We start from the raw sequence: 6,829 nt of genomic DNA on the forward strand, positions 1-6,829 counted from the left end.
GCTAGGGTTAGGGTTAGGGTTAGGGTTACGGTTCCTCAAGTACTAGAAGCCCCAAATTTGGTGTGGGCGCTTCTTGGGGGCTCCTGATGAAAAAGCAAGTGGCCCCATGTCTCTAGGACAAAGTTGAAATTTTACCCAATAGACTTGCATTGCATTAGGGTTGACGATAAGGCTGAAGCTAGGGTTAGGGTTAAGGTTAGGGTTAGGGTTCCTCAAGTACTAGAAGCCCCAAATTTGGTGTGGGCGCTTCTTGGGGGCTTCTGATGAAAAAGCAAGTGGCCCAATGTCTCTAGGACAAAGTTGAAATTTTACCCCATAGACTTGCATTGCATTAGGGTTGACGATAAGGCTGAAGCTAGGGTTAGGGTTAGGGTTAGGGTTACGGTTCCTCAAGTACTAGAAGCCCCAAATTTGGTGTGGGCGCTTCTTGGGGGCTCCTGATGAAAAAGCAAGTGGCCCCATGTCTCTAGGACAAAGTTGAAATTTCACCCCATAGACTTGCATTGCATTAGGGTTGACGATAAGGCTGAAGCTAGGGTTAGGGTTAGGGTTATGGTTCCTAAAGTACTAGAAGCCCCAAATTTGGTGTGGGCGCTTCTTGGGGGCTCCTGATGAAAAAGCAAGTGGCCCCATGTCTCTAGGACAAAGTTGAAATTCCACCCCATAGACTTGCATTGCATTAAGGTTGACGATAAGGCTGAAGCTAGGGTTAGGGTTAGGGTTAGGGTTAGGGTTACGGTTCCTCAAGTACTAGAAGCCCCAAATTTGGTGTGGGCGCTTCTTGGGGGCTCCTGATGAAAAAGCAAGTGGCCCCATGTCTCTAGGACAAAGTTGAAATTTCACCCCATAGACTTGCATTGCATTAGGGTTGACGATAAGGCTGAAGCTAGGGTTAGGGTTAGGGTTAGGGTTACGGTTCCTCAAGTACTAGAAGCCCCAAATTTGGTGTGGGCGCTTCTTGGGGGCTCCTGATGAAAAAGCAAGTGGCCCCATGTCTCTAGGACAAAGTTGAAATTTCACCCCATAGACTTGCATTGCATTAGGGTTGACGATAAGGCTGAAGCTAGGGTTAGGGTTAGGGTTAGGGTTAGGGTTACGGTTCCTCAAGTACTAGAAGCCCCAAATTTGGTGTGGGCGCTTCTTGGGGGCTCCTGATGAAAAAGCAAGTGGCCCCATGTCTCTAGGACAAAGTTGAAATTTCACCCCATAGACTTGCATTGCATTAAGGTTGACGATAAGGCTGAAGCTAGGGTTAGGGTTAGGGTTAGGGTTAGGGTTACGGTTCCTCAAGTACTAGAAGCCCCAAATTTGGTGTGGGCGCTTCTTGGGGGCTCCTGATGAAAAAGCAAGTGGCCCCATGTCTCTAGGACAAAGTTGAAATTTCACCCCATAGACTTGCATTGCATTAGGGTTGACGATAAGGCTGAAGCTAGGGTTAGGGTTAGGGTTAGGGTTACGGTTCCTCAAGTACTAGAAGCCCCAAATTTGGTGTGGGCGCTTCTTGGGGGCTCCTGATGAAAAAGCAAGTGGCCCCATGTCTCTAGGACAAAGTTGAAATTTTACCCAATAGACTTGCATTGCATTAGGGTTGACGATAAGGCTGAAGCTAGGGTTAGGGTTAAGGTTAGGGTTAGGGTTCCTCAAGTACTAGAAGCCCCAAATTTGGTGTGGGCGCTTCTTGGGGGCTTCTGATGAAAAAGCAAGTGGCCCAATGTCTCTAGGACAAAGTTGAAATTTTACCCCATAGACTTGCATTGCATTAGGGTTGACGATAAGGCTGAAGCTAGGGTTAGGGTTAGGGTTAGGGTTACGGTTCCTCAAGTACTAGAAGCCCCAAATTTGGTGTGGGCGCTTCTTGGGGGCTCCTGATGAAAAAGCAAGTGGCCCCATGTCTCTAGGACAAAGTTGAAATTTCACCCCATAGACTTGCATTGCATTAGGGTTGACGATAAGGCTGAAGCTAGGGTTAGGGTTAGGGTTATGGTTCCTAAAGTACTAGAAGCCCCAAATTTGGTGTGGGCGCTTCTTGGGGGCTCCTGATGAAAAAGCAAGTGGCCCCATGTCTCTAGGACAAAGTTGAAATTCCACCCCATAGACTTGCATTGCATTAAGGTTGACGATAAGGCTGAAGCTAGGGTTAGGGTTAGGGTTAGGGTTAGGGTTACGGTTCCTCAAGTACTAGAAGCCCCAAATTTGGTGTGGGCGCTTCTTGGGGGCTCCTGATGAAAAAGCAAGTGGCCCCATGTCTCTAGGACAAAGTTGAAATTTCACCCCATAGACTTGCATTGCATTAGGGTTGACGATAAGGCTGAAGCTAGGGTTAGGGTTAGGGTTAGGGTTACGGTTCCTCAAGTACTAGAAGCCCCAAATTTGGTGTGGGCGCTTCTTGGGGGCTCCTGATGAAAAAGCAAGTGGCCCCATGTCTCTAGGACAAAGTTGAAATTTCACCCCATAGACTTGCATTGCATTAGGGTTGACGATAAGGCTGAAGCTAGGGTTAGGGTTAGGGTTAGGGTTAGGGTTACGGTTCCTCAAGTACTAGAAGCCCCAAATTTGGTGTGGGCGCTTCTTGGGGGCTCCTGATGAAAAAGCAAGTGGCCCCATGTCTCTAGGACAAAGTTGAAATTTCACCCCATAGACTTGCATTGCATTAGGGTTGACGATAAGGCTGAAGCTAGGGTTAGGGTTAGGGTTAGGGTTACGGTTCCTCAAGTACTAGAAGCCCCAAATTTGGTGTGGGCGCTTCTTGGGGGCTCCTGATGAAAAAGCAAGTGGCCCCATGTCTCTAGGACAAAGTTGAAATTTCACCCCATAGACTTGCATTGCATTAGGGTTGACGATAAGGCTGAAGCTAGGGTTAGGGTTAGGGTTAGGGTTAGGGTTACGGTTCCTCAAGTACTAGAAGCCCCAAATTTGGTGTGGGCGCTTCTTGGGGGCTCCTGATGAAAAAGCAAGTGGCCCCATGTCTCTAGGACAAAGTTGAAATTTCACCCCATAGACTTGCATTGCATTAAGGTTGACGATAAGGCTGAAGCTAGGGTTAGGGTTAGGGTTAGGGTTAGGGTTACGGTTCCTCAAGTACTAGAAGCCCCAAATTTGGTGTGGGCGCTTCTTGGGGGCTCCTGATGAAAAAGCAAGTGGCCCCATGTCTCTAGGACAAAGTTGAAATTTCACCCCATAGACTTGCATTGCATTAGGGTTGACGATAAGGCTGAAGCTAGGGTTAGGGTTAGGGTTAGGGTTACGGTTCCTCAAGTACTAGAAGCCCCAAATTTGGTGTGGGCGCTTCTTGGGGGCTCCTGATGAAAAAGCAAGTGGCCCCATGTCTCTAGGACAAAGTTGAAATTTCACCCCATAGACTTGCATTGCATTAGGGTTGACGATAAGGCTGAAGCTAGGGTTAGGGTTAGGGTTAGGGTTACGGTTCCTCAAGTACTAGAAGCCCCAAATTTGGTGTGGGCGCTTCTTGGGGGCTCCTGATGAAAAAGCAAGTGGCCCCATGTCTCTAGGACAAAGTTGAAATTTCACCCCATAGACTTGCATTGCATTAGGGTTGACGATAAGGCTGAAGCTAGGGTTAGGGTTAGGGTTAGGGTTACGGTTCCTCAAGTACTAGAAGCCGCCAAATTTGGTGTGGGCGCTTCTTGGGGGCTCCTGATGAAAAAGCAAGTGGCCCCATGTCTCTAGGACAAAGTTGAAATTTTACCCCATAGACTTGCATTGCATTAGGGTTGACGATAAGGCTGAAGCTAGGGTTAGGGTTAGGGTTAGGGTTACGGTTCCTCAAGTACTAGAAGCCCCAAATTTGGTGTGGGCGCTTCTTGGGGGCTCCTGATGAAAAAGCAAGTGGCCCCATGTCTCTAGGACAAAGTTGAAATTTCACCCCATAGACTTGCATTGCATTAGGGTTGACGATAAGGCTGAAGCTAGGGTTAGGGTTAGGGTTAGGGTTAGGGTTACGGTTCCTCAAGTACTAGAAGCCCCAAATTTGGTGTGGGCGCTTCTTGGGGGCTCCTGATGAAAAAGCAAGTGGCCCCATGTCTCTAGGACAAAGTTGAAATTTCACCCCATAGACTTGCATTGCATTAGGGTTGACGATAAGGCTGAAGCTAGGGTTAGGGTTAGGGTTAGGGTTACGGTTCCTCAAGTACTAGAAGCCCCAAATTTGGTGTGGGCGCTTCTTGGGGGCTCCTGATGAAAAAGCAAGTGGCCCCATGTCTCTAGGACAAAGTTGAAATTTTACCCCATAGACTTGCATTGCATTAGGGTTGACGATAAGGCTGAAGCTAGGGTTAGGGTTAGGGTTAGGGTTACGGTTCCTCAAGTACTAGAAGCCCCAAATTTGGTGTGGGCGCTTCTTGGGGGCTCCTGATGAAAAAGCAAGTGGCCCCATGTCTCTAGGACAAAGTTGAAATTTCACCCCATAGACTTGCATTGCATTAGGGTTGACGATAAGGCTGAAGCTAGGGTTAGGGTTAGGGTTAGGGTTAGGGTTACGGTTCCTCAAGTACTAGAAGCCCCAAATTTGGTGTGGGCGCTTCTTGGGGGCTCCTGATGAAAAAGCAAGTGGCCCCATGTCTCTAGGACAAAGTTGAAATTTCACCCCATAGACTTGCATTGCATTAGGGTTGACGATAAGGCTGAAGCTAGGGTTAGGGTTAGGGTTAGGGTTACGGTTCCTCAAGTACTAGAAGCCCCAAATTTGGTGTGGGCGCTTCTTGGGGGCTCCTGATGAAAAAGCAAGTGGCCCCATGTCTCTAGGACAAAGTTGAAATTTCACCCCATAGACTTGCATTGCATTAGGGTTGACGATAAGGCTGAAGCTAGGGTTAGGGTTAGGGTTAGGGTTAGGGTTACGGTTCCTCAAGTACTAGAAGCCCCAAATTTGGTGTGGGCGCTTCTTGGGGGCTCCTGATGAAAAAGCAAGTGGCCCCATGTCTCTAGGACAAAGTTGAAATTTCACCCCATAGACTTGCATTGCATTAAGGTTGACGATAAGGCTGAAGCTAGGGTTAGGGTTAGGGTTAGGGTTACGGTTCCTCAAGTATTAGAAGCCCCAAATTTGGTGTGGGCGCTTCTTGGGGGCTCCTGATGAAAAAGCAAGTGGCCCCATGTCTCTAGGACAAAGTTGAAATTTCACCCCATAGACTTGCATTGCATTAGGGTTGACGATAAGGCTGAAGCTAGGGTTAGGGTTAGGGTTAGGGTTACGGTTCCTCAAGTACTAGAAGCCCCAAATTTGGTGTGGGCGCTTCTTGGGGGCTCCTGATGAAAAAGCAAGTGGCCCCATGTCTCTAGGACAAAGTTGAAATTTTACCCAATAGACTTGCATTGCATTAGGGTTGACGATAAGGCTGAAGCTAGGGTTAGGGTTAAGGTTAGGGTTAGGGTTCCTCAAGTACTAGAAGCCCCAAATTTGGTGTGGGCGCTTCTTGGGGGCTTCTGATGAAAAAGCAAGTGGCCCAATGTCTCTAGGACAAAGTTGAAATTTTACCCCATAGACTTGCATTGCATTAGGGTTGACGATAAGGCTGAAGCTAGGGTTAGGGTTAGGGTTAGGGTTACGGTTCCTCAAGTACTAGAAGCCCCAAATTTGGTGTGGGCGCTTCTTGGGGGCTCCTGATGAAAAAGCAAGTGGCCCCATGTCTCTAGGACAAAGTTGAAATTTCACCCCATAGACTTGCATTGCATTAGGGTTGACGATAAGGCTGAAGCTAGGGTTAGGGTTAGGGTTATGGTTCCTAAAGTACTAGAAGCCCCAAATTTGGTGTGGGCGCTTCTTGGGGGCTCCTGATGAAAAAGCAAGTGGCCCCATGTCTCTAGGACAAAGTTGAAATTCCACCCCATAGACTTGCATTGCATTAAGGTTGACGATAAGGCTGAAGCTAGGGTTAGGGTTAGGGTTAGGGTTAGGGTTCCTCAAGTACTAGAAGCCCCAAATTTGGTGTGGGCGCTTCTTGGGGGCTCCTGATGAAAAAGCAAGTGGCCCCATGTCTCTAGGACAAAGTTGAAATTTCACCCCATAGACTTGCATTGCATTAGGGTTGACGATAAGGCTGAAGCTAGGGTTAGGGTTAGGGTTAGGGTTACGGTTCCTCAAGTACTAGAAGCCCCAAATTTGGTGTGGGCGCTTCTTGGGGGCTCCTGATGAAAAAGCAAGTGGCCCCATGTCTCTAGGACAAAGTTGAAATTTCACCCCATAGACTTGCATTGCATTAGGGTTGACGATAAGGCTGAAGCTAGGGTTAGGGTTAGGGTTACGGTTCCTCAAGTACTAGAAGCGCCAAATTTGGTGTGGGCGCTTCTTGGGGGCTTCTGATGAAAAAGCAAGTGGCCCCATGTCTCTAGGACAAAGTTGAAATTTTACCCCATAGACTTGCATTGCATTAGGGTTGACGATAAGGCTGAAGCTAGGGTTAGGGTTAGGGTTAGGGTTACGGTTCCTCAAGTATTAGAAGCCCCAAATTTGGTGTGGGCGCTTCTTGGGGGCTCCTGATGAAAAAGCAAGTGGCCCCATGTCTCTAGGACAAAGTTGAAATTTCACCCCATAGACTTGCATTGCATTAGGGTTGACGATAAGGCTGAAGCTAGGGTTAGGGTTAGGGTTAGGGTTACGGTTCCTCAAGTACTAGAAGCCCCAAATTTGGTGTGGGCGCTTCTTGGGGGCTCCTGATGAAAAAGCAAGTGGCCCCATGTCTCTAGGACAAAGTTGAAATTTCACCCCATAGACTTGCATTGCATTAGGGTTGACGATAAGGCTGAAGCTAGGGTTAGGGTTAGGGTTAGGGTTACGGTTCCTCAAGTACTAGAAGCCCCAAATTTGGTGTGG

This window comes from Nelusetta ayraudi, unplaced genomic scaffold (assembly GCF_046127955.1).
Source record: "Nelusetta ayraudi isolate G7.1 ecotype Tasmania unplaced genomic scaffold, CSIRO-AGI_Nayr_v1 ptg000097l, whole genome shotgun sequence".
Lineage (NCBI taxonomy): Eukaryota > Metazoa > Chordata > Actinopteri > Tetraodontiformes > Monacanthidae > Nelusetta > Nelusetta ayraudi.